Below are 15,975 nucleotides of genomic sequence, written 5' to 3' on the forward strand. Positions count from 1 at the left end.
ATTATAGAATGGTGCACCATCAAGTCGATGGCCGCTCCTAAAAACAATAGCATTTTCCAAATAAATTGATTGATGTTTTGTTACTATTGTTACCAAACCAGTTGATATGTTTTATCTTTTTATTCCATCAGACATTTAATAGGTTCAGTTTGCGCGGGTTGAATACTTGAATGTGGACACTGATATACACAGGATCAAATACTTGGCATTCAACCTACAGCGAGACCTCTTCCTGGTGGAATACTACAGTGAATGCTGGGTAACTACATTAAATTGTGGGTCAGTTTTATGGAATGGTATGTTCCTAGATGAATTTGTGAATAATATTAACAATATAATGAATGGATTTTAGCTGTATTTTTGTGGTTAAAGTGCTTGCTTTACATAACCGCGAGGTTCTAGGTTCAGTCATGGTAGAAAATGTCAGGAAGTTTCTCACAACCAAACACAGTAGAAACCCTCAATTACGAACCCCGATTTAACGAATTCCTAAATCAAGGTGATGACGTCATAAAAAGTGAAGTGAAAAGCAAGTGGAAAAAAAAAAAAAAAAATCCGCTCGAATTGCAACTGTTATTAGCACGCATACAAAACAACATATCATACTATACAGTATGTAATTCTCAAGTGAAGGAGGCCCTCTAACTGGCCTCTTCAAAGTCGGTGTTTATTGGCTTCACACATGTGCATGCGACAAGTTTTACTTCTCTTTTAATCATCATTTTCAGCTTTAAAAGTCAACATAGTGCTGGATTGTTTTATTAATGATCAATATATAACAAGTATCTATGGAAGTTGTGTTGGAGTAAAATCCACAATCTAGGTATTTAAGAAGATAACAACATACAAACAAATTCAAAACAAAATTAGTGTGGAGTGGGATCAGAATGCTTAGAAACTGCCTACTGTAGGCCTAGGACCCCTCAGACTTAGCTGTGTAGGCCTGAGGCCTAGTTTATGCCAGTGTACGTAGTACCAGTGTAAACATATACTGTAAGAAATTTGGGTCAACCCCAATTTTACGAATACCCGCAATTACGAACGGCTCTGGGCCTGTGCCGTACGTAATTGAGGGGTTCTACTGTATAGAGTCTTTAGACTCTGCCATGGTTTAGAGCACTGAGGTTCCAAAGGAAAAAGCACTTCAATCCACAAACCTCGATAAAACTTAGTTGTAGGAAATCAAGGTGGGGGGGGGGTTGGGGAGGTAGTTTCTTTCAAGCTGGGGATTATCTCCCTTCCCTGCCCTGCTAGTTCTACTGTTATAGAGTGATCATTCTTTCTCTGTTTCTGACAGTCAAATCAGGATAATCTGCCATGCAACTTTCTTGAGAAGCTTCTTGAGTGCAGGCTGAGTGATTGTGAACGTTTATGTCCTGCTACTCTTAGTAGTGTCACTGGAATTCTCATTGTCGACCATACTCATGGAAGAAGCAGTCAAAGAGGCAAAGCTTGTCAAACTAAGGTACGCTCAAATGATTGCTTTTATTTTATTTAGTAATATGCTAATTATAATTGCACAGTTACAAAGCGCTGTTGCATTGATGGCCTCCCAGTGCTACAAGCAAAATGATAGAAAATGATAGTTTTTGTGAGTGGATTTGAACTACAGGTCTCCCTCTAAATAAAGACCACTTTTGGGACCACAGTTTCCATGATCTTCAGTCTCTAATTAAAAAAATAAAGATGAAAGACATTTGTTAATTTGAGACCACAAAAAGTGTCTTCTAATTGGGGAGGTCTTTAATTTGAGGGAGACACATACATCAAAGTGGAAGTATAATGAACTTGCAGGGTATTTTCCCTAGTGAGGGTGCAGTGACATAATAACAAAGCCCTGTGAACAGTGGAAAGGTCATTCGAAATCAGACCATCCAAATTTTGGGATGTCCCACCTCACACTTCCAGTTTTTAAGAAAATAATAAATGGAAATTTTAATATAGAGTCAGTATATCCACCACAAGAGTGTTGCTCATGGCACTTTGTGCAACTAGATGTGTATCTTTTTCTTTTATTTACACAGTACTCCAGTATCACAAACCACGCCCAAACCACACCCATATACAATTCAGCACAATGACAATTCAGCACAATGACGCTGCAAGTTATGGCTTATTCTCCTACTTTTACTTTTATGTTACTATTTTCCAAGTAATGTATTATTAATAAGTGATAATTTGTTAGAATGGATAACATCTGAGACTTGTTTTCCAAGGTGTCATTTTTGTAGTGAGTTGACTACTCCTCTCTGAAGAGTGTACTATATTTGGTGTTTAAGACCAATATCTTAAATGTCTTTTACGAAAACCTGCGCTATTTTAACTTGAATTTCAGTCCTCCAGGTAAAACAAAAGGAGAGCACAGATCGAATTGAGCGAGGGACTGAGGGTCTTGAAAGATTTGTGCATCACAGTAGCTACCACCAGTTCAGCTGCCTCAGCTAACTTACCCCCTTATGCTCTCTTTGCTTTGGAGACAAGATGCTAATGATCATCATGATACACCTAAATGTTGATTATTGAATATTTTGACAATTATAATATCAAAATTAATTTCCTTATTTGCAAATTAATGTTATTAATATATAGTGGTATTTTATTTACTTTATTGTAATTAATATATAGTGGTATTATATTTACTTCATTATACTTAATACTGTATATAAATTGTGTAATTTAAAAATTACAATATTAATTACTATTGAATCTTGTATTGTATATGGAAAATATCAATAAACAATAAACAAATGTTTCCACAGTAACTTGTACATTCAGCTTTTTCTGTTGCCAAGAGACATAAGATGTCAGATTTGTTCTGTATTGTTGAGTGCAGTGAAAGTTGATAAAAATGCTAGAAAGGTAAGATAAGCATATACCACTATTTAACTCAACAATCAGTTTTGGGAAATTTAATAACTTATCATTTTATGTCAATTATATTCAATCAGTATTTAGTAATTATTGTCATCTGTGGCAAAGACAAGCCAAACCAGTCGCTGGTCACAAATCTTGTTTCAGAGATACTGTAATGGCCGAAACATGCTGGAATGTCAACATTTTTGAAATCTATTTTATTGCACTAAACTAACCTTTATATATCTGTATATCATGCTATGCTGCTATTTTCCCCATTTTCAATGTTAAAACAAAACTTTTTAATGATTTTATGAGGTTTCTGCCTGAGAAATGCCTGAAATCATAATCTTTGAAGGCATGATTTCTCAAATATAGTTTTTTAAACTGATTTTTAAACTCTTGTAACTTTGTAACACAAAATTGTCGGATTTAAATGGTTCTTTTACCATTTGTATAGCTTTCATTTTATTCTTTTATAACCCTGTATTAATAACTAAAAATTGATTTTTCTGATGAGTGACTGGTTTGGTTTGTCTTGCCACATTTTATTGTAAAATTGTTAAATTGTATTCATTCCCAAGCTGTGTTACTGTAACTGACAGTCTTCTAAAAAGTATCAGTACAAGAGATCTGATATCCATATCACCACAAACAAACCATTTCCAGCATTAAATTAGATATACTTGATCTAAACTTTGGAATTAGCTTGCCTTATGCAATCGTTCTCCTTTTCTAAGAAGTCTTTTTCCACCAAGTTTAAAAAACACTATATTTTGAAATTACTAAAATATAATTATAATATACACACTTTTTGATTGTTGTCACCTTGGTCTTACTTTTTTTCTTTACTTTCCCTGATATACTTCTGTTGGCTTCCTTGTTACTTTATCTAGGATGATGGTCTTCATGACAGATTCTTATAGTATAACTGACCTTGCATGGCCAATAAATTACAGAAGCTATGATTACTGTATATTAAAATTAAAGAGCAATTACCAGAGATAGGCCTATGTCCCAAATGATGGTTATAAATCAGGAAAATTGGTAAAGGCATGGAGGAATTAGTCTAAACTAATACCTCCATGGTAAAGGGTAGAAACACCTCATGAATAATTTGCCTATCCAAGTAACGTTATTTTGACTGGCAATCCCTTAAATATTGACGTGTAAAAATCTTAGTAGGCCTATGGACCACTAAATCATAAAAACACTCCATGTGAACCTTACAAGGGAGTTTTTATTCCGGGCCAGTGCCCGAGGCTTTGTCAGCCTCTTGTCTCGGACCCCTCCACCGGACATGTCGGACCCCTTGTCGGCAAATTTCCGGCGCCACCGTTGGTGCTAGGGGAAGGGGTGTTTTTGTATTGGGGTGTTTGAGTGTTTAGGGTGTGATGTCAGCAAGCTATGGCAAGTAATATGTACTAGTACTTGTTATTAAAATCAGTATATTGAAGAGAAATAGCACTATTGTTATTTCATGTGTGGCCATTCGACTTGTGGCAAGTCGAATGGCCAAGCGGTTGATTAACCGTTCAAGACAGGGTGCCGCAACCTACAACCATAATATCGGTGCTGGTTCGAGAGGCTGAATAAGTCTTCTATGGTTTCTCTCCCTAAAAATTCAGTTCAGTTTTATCTTGAAGATTTATCCAGATTTTCTGGCAACACAATTATATGTTTTCTTGTGTGTAAAATGCCAGACTACTAGTTATACAATAATGTTATTGGCAATTTTTGTTTTATATTTTATTGCAGTTATCGTCAGTATCGTGGTTTGTTAGCTGCAGAAGTAGTCCTGTTTTTTGCATTGTGCCATCGTTTTTCGACTTGATGCAAAATGACCCTGGAGTGATGCAGCTTGTGTCAGCTGCATCTGGCGATGGTGATCATCGAAAGTGAGGTAAAACTAGACTTTAATTTTATCAGAAATTGGTTTGATCAGACTGATTGTTTATCCTGGTGTCTAACATATCTGCTCAAACAAGTCATATGGATTTCCATGCCTGTCGGTGCTTTACCCTGAGAGCGGGATAGTGGAGTTGACCAAGGTATTTTGTGGCAGAATGGCTATAACAAATTTGAGGCTGTAACTGATAGTCAAGTTCAGTTTGATTTTAGATACTTGCTTATGTACAGAAATTTTAAATTGAATTTCCATGCATCCATTTATATTGACAATTTTAAGTTTTAGTAGCGGGTACAGCAGCAGACTCAAGATAAAGATGATTATTAGTAATTGGCTTCTATGTACGCTATATACGGAGGTCAAGAAGAGTTTAAGTGATAATGATCGCATTATTGTAAATGAACATGATGTTAGGTTACTTTTCAAAAAGATTAAATTAGGCAAGTCTGCTGGTCCAGTTGGAGTGTCCTCTTTGTTAAGACATTGCGCTAACAAACTTTTCCTATGTTTTTTGCAAGTTACTTTAATGGTCATTGGATCTTCATTCTGTTCCCTCTCTCTGGAAATTCTCTTCTATTACTCCCATTCCTAAGAAATCTACTGCTTCGTCTCTAAATGATTTTCGACCGATTGCTCTCACTGCTCTTCCTATGAAATGTTTAGAATCTATTGTAAAACATCACTAGCTTGTTAAGTGTGGATCTCTTCTTGATCCACTTCAGTTTGCCTACACAAAGAAACGTAGTGTAAATGATGCTTTCATTACTCTACTCCATAATACCTATACTCACCTTGAGAAACCTCGATCCTATGTTCGCTCTATCTTCTTTGACTTCTCTTCTGCCTTTAACACCCTACAACCTCATATTTTCATTAATAAACTTCAACGTATGCAGGTCAACCTGCACCTTGTGCTATGGATAACCGACTTTCTCTGTAGTAGGCCTCAAGTAGTTAGGATGGTAATCTTAAAGTCAGGTATTTTACACACTAATACAGGCGCACCGTACTATCCTCTATCTTGTTCTCGCTATACACTAACGAATTTCAAATTGAAGATAACTACTGTATCATGATTAAATATGCAGATGATACCTCCATATCAGGCCTAATACTTCAGGGAGACGAACTTGCCTATAGAAATTGTGTTAATCGATTTGAAACGTGGTGTAAGAATAATTATCTCCAACTACTGTAAATGCTTCTAAAACTAAAAAAATCATATTTGATTTTCGTCAAAACAAAATGCCTTTAAATGCTATTAGTGTAACTGGAAACAATATACATAAATACTTAGGAATTATTGTTGACTCGAAACTTAACTGGAACTCTAACACACTGCTACTCTGAAAAAAAAAGCTAATCAACGTCTTTACTTTTTACGACTCAAGTCCTTCAATGTCAGCACTGAGGTATTACTATTATTTTTTAAAAGTGTTATATTAAGTACTTGCTAGCAACTGTATTTTATGGTACAGCAACTTATCTCAGGTCAATAAACATAAAATACTCAGAACCATGAAATCTGCTCGTAAAATTATCGGCTCTGATGTCGATAATTTTGATGACATATACTGTATACAAGAACTGTGCTGAAGAAGCTTGATAACATAATTAAAGACATGTCACATCCTATGTTCTTGCAATACACCTTTAATAGATCCAGTCGCTTACGTCCAATTAAGTGCAATACTAATAGATTAAGAAGATCTTACAACTCAATCCATATGTACAATGATGACTTTAATAGATAAACTTCAGTATCTACCCTTGTAAATAATTGTATCATTTTGTATTTTCTGTTTTATTTATGTCCTTGATTAATTTTTTATTATATGTCTAACTTTTATACTAATTTTATTTTTGCATCGGGAAGACAAATTTTACTTGTATTTTATGTACCAGTGACAATAAAAGAATCTTGTATCTTGTATCTTGTGTATTCATGCATATGTTTTTTAATGCAATTTACTAACAAAAAAATTGTAAAATAACTGGTTTGTTGATCATTTCTAGAGCAAGACTTGGAACACAATTAATTTGATTTGGAACTGTATAGTGGCTTTTTTGAAATTTTAATCTGTTATTACTGTATTTTATTTTTATTATTTGAATTTGAATAATTATACATGTAATATCTGTCAACTTAGTCCATTTTAGCATGACCTGCCTCATAGATTCACAAATCCAAGCATTTGTATGATTTGAACCAGGACCCTGAAATTGGAATTTAGGTTTATTGATTACCAAATCTACAAATGTTTTCTAACCCATTTATGTGTGACCTCCACCTGAACAGCGTTGTTTTGTTATTTTCAGGGAAATTCCAGACGGGTGGTGGAAGAAGCTAGTGAAATAATTATGGCATCTATCTACGAGAATACAAGCAATGTAATTGCACACAAAGTTCAAGCAAAAAGCCAGTCAAGATATGTTTTATCAGTGAGTTTTATATATTATAACAAGAGACAGAAACCATGGTAACTAGTATATAATTATTATAGTCTGTAGAAGCGTTACAACGCAATGCTACTGTATTAACCTTTAATACCATTTAGCCTGTAATAACACTTTAGTATGCTAATGTTGATTATTCAAAACAAGCTATTCTAATCCCTGAAATATATTTATGAGGATATTTGTTTGTAATTTCTCATCAGACAGTGCATTTAGAGACAAAGGTGTGCAGATATCATGTATTAATAGAATAGATCTTTTAAAAACTTGGAATTGACGAATACATTCAGCATTTATTATTCAAATATTTGAGAATCACATGTATAAATTCATCATGTATAACCAGGTCTGCATAACACCACATTCTCACACATTTATCACTGTTAACATCAAGATTTAGAAGTGACTACCATTGCTAATTGTTGTATAATTCTGCCTCAGATAATTTGAATATCGACTGCATGTTTGCACAAGAGTACACCATGAGTTCACCATACCATAATTAGCTGTACAAGTGATGATGCACTGTTTGTAAAACATTTTAATACACTTTAATGTGCTATCAAATATAAGTGTAAATTTTTAAATTTCTTATCAGACAGTACATATCTATGGACATGGTTATCGTACATATTATAATAGATATATCATTTTTACACTTGTAATTGACCAATACAGTACTCAGCATTGCGTATTATACATTACTCTGAGATCACATGTTCCTAACAATTAAATCCCAGGGTGCATAAGTTTTTCCTCAACTAGATCCTAGGGGGAGGGATTTGGGTTTGAATTGTAATGAGAATTTTACACTTGTTTCAAAGTATTTAGAAAAAATCAATATTCTTCCACTTAGGCAAAAGAGGAAATCTAGTTACCCTGCTTTTGCCAAAGGCCACAGATCATGAGATGAGCTCCTCGGAGTCAACGGCCAACCATTAATTAGTTTAAGGAGTAGGAGTAGTTTAATCTCATTGTTATTATTGTTGTTATGATTATTATTTTTATTTTATTTTATTGTTATTATTTTAATGTTATTTGCATTTTCTCAGTTGGCCTATATTTTCTCTGTAAAGCGCATAGGGGCAATGTGCAATATGCGCTATATAAATATAACATTATTATTATTATTATTATCATGTGACCAGCATAGGATAGGGCAGTTCCACTAAGCTCCACCCCTTGGATACTGTTGCTATAGTGTGGGACCTTAAATAGTGTAAACATACTTCTTGGTTGTTTGTGGACACATGCAGGTATTCCTGGCTGTTGAATAACAGCTTCTGATTGGTCAGTTGTTAGGTTTGATTGACACTCCTTAGAGGTGCATTACTCTGTCATCCACAGCCTTAAGCTCCTGTCCAGATTATCAAATATTCTTTGACAAAAAAGTATTGATGGCCATATATAGTGATGCTGTGCCTATATATGGTCATGAGATGATGTCATCTGAAAGTATTGATGGCCATATATAGTGATGCTGTGCCTATATATGGTCATGAGATGATGTCATCTGAAAGTATTGATGGTCATATATAGTGATGCTGTGCCTATATATGGTCATGAGATGATGTCATCTGAAAGTATTGATGGCCATATATAGTGATGCTGTGCCTATATATGGTCATGAGATGATGTCATCTGAAAGTATTGATGGCCATATATAGTGATGCTGTGCTTATATATGGTCATGAGATGATGTCATCTGAAAGTATTGATGGCCATATATAGTAATGCTGTGCCTATATATAAAAGTCCACAATGATTATTGGGTTAAATCCGAGGAAAGTTGTGGCTAAAAAAGCTCCTGTGTTTGAGTGAAAAAGTACTTCTAGGCCCTCAAAACCATTGGGTTCATCATTGCCTGAATTCCAGAGTCATTTTGCACTGATACAGCTGGGGAACATACCAGGTAGGTACATATTCCCCTCTCAAAAAATATTTTCATTTTTATAATTTAGGGTTTATCTTCTTTGTAAATACAAATAGATACTGAAGCCCAAAAAAATATAAATGTATATATGATCACCCAAAAAAAAAAACTCAACTCCCCCCCACCATTGAAAGTGTAAAAAAAAAAAAATCCATGATCACCCAAAAAAAAACCCAACTCCCCTCCCCCATTGAAATTGTAAAAAAATTAAAAAAAAATCCTGCTCAATAGAAAACACCTCATATCACCTTTAATATTTCTGCTAGCTAACACTTCTCACTTAATCATCATTTTTTTATTGACCTTCCAGCAAAAGATACCACCATCAATTTCACAAGTTTAATTCAAAAAGCAGAGAAATTCTGCAGCAAGATAAAGCACAGTAAAGTCTATTGTGATCAAAAGCAGGGACTCTCTGGTTTCAGATGAACAAGCAAGCAGAGCAGGGTACCCATCTACATATATGACAGCATGAATGATGAGTCTGATCAGCGCCCTCTATGATAGTATCAGGAATGCAGTTGAAACATTGAATAGTAACAGTAAAGAGGTAATAGAGCATTTTTTTTATCTTTTTATGTAATTGCAGTCTTGTTTTTATTTTATGTAACTATTGTGGAGTTAACCTAAACTGAAAGAGCATCACATTAAAAGCAGTCGTAGAATGTTTCCCTAACCTGCAAATTAATAACGGTTCACTCTGGAGAAATTGATACTGCAACAATTGTTAATAATAAACAAATAAATGAACGGTGCACAAACATCTTATATAGAGTGCAATGTGAGTTGAGTGGAGTGTCGTCATACATAAAACAAAATGTTTTTTTAATAATAAGTAAATAGCCTAATTAATATTTCACAATATCTTTGGAAGCTTGGTATTACCGTTACATGCTTAAAATCTCAATTCTGAACTGTGATTATAGTAAATAAACATAGAAAAAACCAATGATGTGGTTTTTTACTAAAATTAATTGATATTAGAACACACATTAAAGATGACAATCAAACGACAAAAAGAACACATGTTTTGGGCAGGAAGGCTCTGACAGTTGGCACTGGCCAATTGTGAACACAACATTGCTCACCTTGGCCCCAACTTATACTGAGGGTGTCAAAGTTCTTGGCTGTCTTGTACTGTATGACATGTATTGGACATCATCATAGTTTTTGAGTACTTAAAAGTAGTATCAGACTTATTCATATTTTGACATCATTTTTCCACCAGGTTCTTATCAATTAGAATTAGAATTAGGTTCTTATCAGGTTCTTAACCTGCTCGCCCTGTCATCTTTGGCTGTCCAACTGGTCTTTTGTCTGGCACCTCCATCTTTCTGCCACATTCAGCACTCTGCTTTACATGCCAAAACCATCGCGGTCTCTGTCTTCATGAGCAGTTCCCCAACAGGTACTCATCTAGAATTAGATACAATCCTGTAACCTGGCCTCATAGCTTAGGCGAGACTTTTTTTATTCCTTATTGTTAACGTGTACTTATTTTTTTTTATAGGTTTATAGGTTATTGGATTAGCGCGGAATAAAAATAAAAATAAAATTTATTTTCTTTTTTAGCAAGTTTTGTCCAAATCATCCAGATGGAGGAAAAAATAAAAATAAAATGTTATTGGTGAATGTAAAATAGGATGGTTAAATGTTTCAAATTTATATAATTAGAAAGAAATGTACATATCTTATCTTTGGAGATTTTGTGGCAGTGAAGGATGTAATAAAATCAAAGAAAAACTGTTATTTTTTACTGAAATTTCAACTTTTTCGTGAAGGCGGGTATGCTAATTGGCAAGAAATAAAATGTTATTTTTATTTTAAATCATCAATATTTGCAGTCGGCGGGTTCGTTCAAAAAATTCTTGCCTTATTTGTTAGAGTAGAAATCTTAATAATATTTTAATTATTTGTCCTCATTCTAATGCAAAATTGGAAATTTGGGACGGGGACCCATGGCTGCTGTGCATAGTCACCCAACTTAACTACAACATATGACAGACACGTATGGATACAAACATTGTCCTTTAACCTACCAAACTCTCAATATAAGATGATCAAACAATTCAACTGGTTTTGAATTGTGTAATGTGAATTATAGAGTAAGAAAAATACTCAGGCATTAAAACATGTACAGTCACATCATTTGTACAATTACAAAAACAAGTCTTCAAGATATTTTGCCTATAATACATAACAATACCTTTATCGTATTAGGAGTTTTGTGGTAATATAATAATTAGTAATTCAAAATTTGCAGTAATAATATAATAAAAAATACATTTTTTATTAATTTTTTGATGATTTATTTATTCATGTATGCTTTGATTTATTGATTAACTGACTGATTGATTAATTATTGAGCAATTACACACACATTATTAAAAAAATGTATTTATATATTTTTATTTTTAATTATATATTGCAGCTTTGAATTTTATATCATTCAAATAAAGTATTGTATCATAATTCTCACAAATTATAGTAGTAATGAAAATAGTAATATAGTAATGACTATTTACTTAACATGATAGATTTGTTATGGAAATTATTTTTTTTGCTTGTTCTAATGATATTTTGTAAGCTAATAGTTTATTATTTTCACATTTTCTACTCAATTAAGCACAAACAAACACATTTGAATAACCAGTGTTTTGTAGTAAAATTTTGAAATTGTAATTTAATAAATGCACTGGACAATTGCTGTGTTTGGTTACATAGTACAACAGCATTTAACTAAGGCCCATGTGCCTATATTTTAGGTCTAATTATCAAACATTACTCACCCCATTAGGTTGGCAATGAAACATGTCTACAAATAAATTTTAATGCTTCTTTTTTTATTTACAAGCTTATAGGTATCATTGATCACTTTACTTTCAACACTAGAATGAAAGCTTGAAAAGCAAAGAAAGCCGTAAAACCAGAAACTGATATTAAGCACAGAAAAAAATGTAGAATTTGATGTCTTCCCAAATTCATATCTTGTTATATCGTAGTATATCGAGTATTGATTTTTTGTGAATTTATATTTTTAAAATCCTGTACAGTACCTGTGATCATTTTAATTGGATATTGTTTTAAAATTAAATTTTTTAAATTAAATGAAGTTATTATTATTATTAGTAGTAGTACAGTAGTAGTAGTAGCCCAGGGGTGCCAAATCTCCAAGAGTCACATGGATCGCCAGCAATCTAATCTCCTGAAAATAAACCTATCTTACGCAAATTCCTAATATTTACATGTTTATACTACTGATCTCCAGGAAGTGACTTCTTCCAACTTAGACCCCTGAGTAACTGTGTTAGTCTGAACTAAATCAGTAAAAATTATATCAAACAGCACTTTTAATACACAAAATATAATTCATTGAACACCCAGCTTTTTCTTTATGCAATCAACTTCTTCAGGTTGCTATTTTAATATGAAAATATTTTTTTTATAGTGCATATAGTGGTCCCATGATTTGCAAGTTTAAGGATCATAATGATTTCTACTCGTATGTTAATATCAAAGGAATGGTCTTCAATGGAGATTGTGTATACAGAAAACCAAGAAACCAAGAGACAGGTATGTGTACAGACTCTTCCATTCATGTGATACTGCAGTGTTTTGGGGTATAAGCCAACCTCTTCTATGCCTGCCCTTACTTCTATAGGTTACATCTGATTTTATGTATTAGTGCCCCCCCCCCCAATGCCAATCAACAGTCCAGGTTTTGAACAAAAAGCTAAGTTGATTTTTTACAAATACTCTCAGGTAAAATAAGATCTTGCCTTTGATATGTTCATGCAGTGTTGAAAATTTGCCTTTTAAATGCCCTTCCCTATAAAGTTAAACAAATTTTTATGAATAGAGGATTCCTCAAATACCTTTAAATATTGACCAGGGGTGTGACTAGAAATGACATGGGAATTAAGCTCAACAACACATCAAGTGGTCATCTCTAAGCCTCTGGCCAACATCAATACAAAATACAACAATAAAATGTATAATAGGATGGTAGTAATATTTGCAGGTTGTCGGTTTTATGTAAAAAAATAAGTAGACTAACAAAAGATTTTTTTTAAAATGATGATAAAATAGGTCAATAATAAATATTATTAAGTGGTGGGGGATTGTTATTTACTTAGGTTAGGTTTTTGTTAGTGTTTTAATGGGTAAAGCATAGAGACCTTTTTTATTTGCACTTATATATAGGTCTACCTAAATATCACTATATGCAAATCCCAAAAAAAAAAGAACCATTTCAGTAGTAAGTTTTACTTAATAGAAAAAAGTCTTTAAACATTGAAGTCGTTATCAATTACTGTACACGTGGGTTCACTCCATGGCGGTTATCTTCTTCTTAGTCTTTGTTGTCTTCTTTTAAGAATTATTATGAAGGAAACAGTTGAGATGCATTTTATGCCACTAAATCCACCTAGTAGCCCAGCAAGGCAGAAGCCCCAGGGGGGTCAGACACATAGGCTTAGCTGTGGAGCCACAAACACACCCAGTATTAAAGTTGATAGTAATCCACAAATTGCACTACTTCATTACTGGTAAATGGTAATAGTGATATACTTATAAGGCGCATAATACAAAATCATTTCTCTGTAAAGAAACCACAGCCCAAGTGCACACAAAAATAGAAAGAGCTTTAAACAAAAATCAAAAGAAAAGGAATCAAATTCAGAATTAAAATAAAGAAAAAAGATGGGATTTGAGCCAAGACTTGAAGACAGTCAAACAGTCTCAGGTACAGTAGTTACTTTCAAAGCTTTGGAGCAGCAACCAGAAACAACGATTGCCACAAGTTGTGGTGACCAATGGGACAGTTATAAATGGTACAGTAAGTGAAGATGGGTAGACCAAGTCTGTGGCTGCAAACAGCAGAACGAAGTGAAATAAGATTGGAGATGTAGTGGGGGAATGATTTATGGAGTGACTTTCAGTATATACAAATAACAAGATCTTGAAGTTAATTCTCAGATAAATGGGTAACCAATGGAGACGATGTACAGTTGGGGATGTGCTGTATGCCCACGGTTAGGAGTGAAAGCAATGAGTCTGGCTGCTACATTTTACTCGACTTTTCTCAGCAGTTTCTAGGACAAGCCATAAAGAACCCCATTGCAATAATCCAATCGAGATTAAACTAATGCTTGGACAAGTTTGGAAGTAGCACCATCATTGAGCATCATTTGCATGCCCCCCCTACCCCAAAAAAAAAAAACAACTTGCGCCTTCCCATTTAAAATGTACAAGGCAAAATAAATCATGCTCAAGTAGATAAATCACCTTATTTTTGTAAACTAACATTTCCTCACTTAATTGAGCTGTCCACTCCAACCCCACCCCCCCATCAGCCCCTTCCCCCATTTCTAGACTAGATACACCACTGACTATAGGAGAACTTTACCGATATTAAATAGAATATAAATTTAATAACAACAACAGTATTTTAATTGATTAGATGAAAACCGATATGTTTTTATTTACATGTTATAGTATGCAATAATCAATTTTTCCTGCTCTTCCAGCAAAAGACACAAGCGTCAACTTCAGAAGTTTTACACCAAAAGCAGAAAAATTCTGTTGCAGTGAAATCTATAGCGAGAAGCAGGGATTCGCTGGTTTCATATGGACCAAGTAAAAGCCAGCAAGCCAAGCAGAGTACCCAGTTCACATGTCAGGATGAATGAGTCTTATTTCAATAGCGCCCTCTATGATAGTGTCTGGAGTGCAGTTGAAACACTGAATAGTGAAAGTAAAGAGGTAATAGAGCATCTGTTTTTCTATTTATATAAATTTGTTTTATTTTGGACAAATTGAAAAAAAACAATAAAAATATTCAAAATAAGAAAAAAAAACAAACAATATCTTTGAATGGCATAGTAATTACTACTATACATGCTTCAACTCAATTCTAATTGTGAATAATTCAGTAGTAAATGAACACAGATAAGCTAAGGATAAGGTTGTTTACAGTGAAGTAGTACTTAGATGTTAGGATAGCAGGAGTCCCAAGTCTCCTGGAAATCATGGGAGTTTGAATTCCAGGATCAGCCACTGTAGATCTCCCGGAAATTAATTCTTCCATCTTTGAGGATTGCCAAGTGATCAGACTCCTATTAAAAGCTAATGCTGGCCGGGTTTGAACCACGGTCTTCAGCACAAGAACCAGGAACAATACCTCTGAGTCAGCTGCTCAGCCCATGGGTCTTAATATTTGAATATCAATGGAATCAACATTGTTCTTGTAAACTTCTCATCATCTTTATCAATAGTGAAGATGTTAGTATATATTTTTATTTTGTGCAATACCTTTGATTAAAAAAAATGGGAAAACCAAATGGGGTTCAACATACATTAAATACTGCAACTCAGTTGATAGAGCATCCACACAGTTATCACATGAGGCTAGTCGAGTGGCCGAGCGGTAAGGCAGAAGAAAAAAATTGCATAAAATTTTGCTACTACAAGATTAATAGAAACAATAATATAATGAATGGCATCATACTCAAAAGTGATGTGCAATGGGTAAATGATAAATTGTGTTGTGCGTAGGGTACTTTAGCAGGCGTGTGTATTTTATTTTATTTTATTAATTGTTTTAGTCCCAAAGCCAAGGATCTGCCAAACAGGAAACATAATCCTTGGTGTGTATCACATAGAAGAAATCCAAATCGAAATCATTCCATCACTTTTCTAAGTGACATATCCTCTTTTACCAGACAAATATAAACACAAGATCCTCTAAGTAAACCAAGTCTCATTATGATCCTTAGGGAGTTGAGTTGTTTTGGTCATGAGAAAAAGTCCTGTTACTGTGACC

The 15,975-nt window shown here is 33.9% G+C and overlaps 1 long non-coding RNA gene across 2 annotated transcripts in view; it reads left to right on the forward strand.

Annotated features, from left to right (window-relative positions):
- The window catches only part of LOC117107088, a 26,357-nt gene extending 11,452 nt beyond the window's left edge, over window positions 1-14,905 (forward strand). Inside the window, exons 4-11 of one of the 2 annotated variants that reach the window (XR_004445191.1) lie at window positions 132-296; window positions 1,298-1,465; window positions 2,760-2,859; window positions 4,612-4,756; window positions 7,082-7,204; window positions 9,463-9,702; window positions 12,601-12,725; window positions 14,681-14,905. This is a non-coding gene — a long non-coding RNA (uncharacterized LOC117107088). Of the gene's footprint in view, window positions 1-131; window positions 297-1,297; window positions 1,466-2,335; window positions 2,524-2,759; window positions 2,860-4,611; window positions 4,757-7,081; window positions 7,205-9,462; window positions 9,703-12,600; window positions 12,726-14,680 lie in introns of those variants that run through there. The other variant, XR_004445190.1, reaches the window with a different exon arrangement.
- Window positions 14,906-15,975: the final 1,070 nt, after the last annotated feature.

This window comes from Anneissia japonica, unplaced genomic scaffold (assembly GCF_011630105.1).
Source record: "Anneissia japonica isolate Jap-2015-1 unplaced genomic scaffold, ASM1163010v1 scaffold4053_len30625_cov183, whole genome shotgun sequence".
In the NCBI taxonomy this organism is placed as follows: Eukaryota; Metazoa; Echinodermata; class Crinoidea; order Comatulida; family Comatulidae; genus Anneissia; species Anneissia japonica.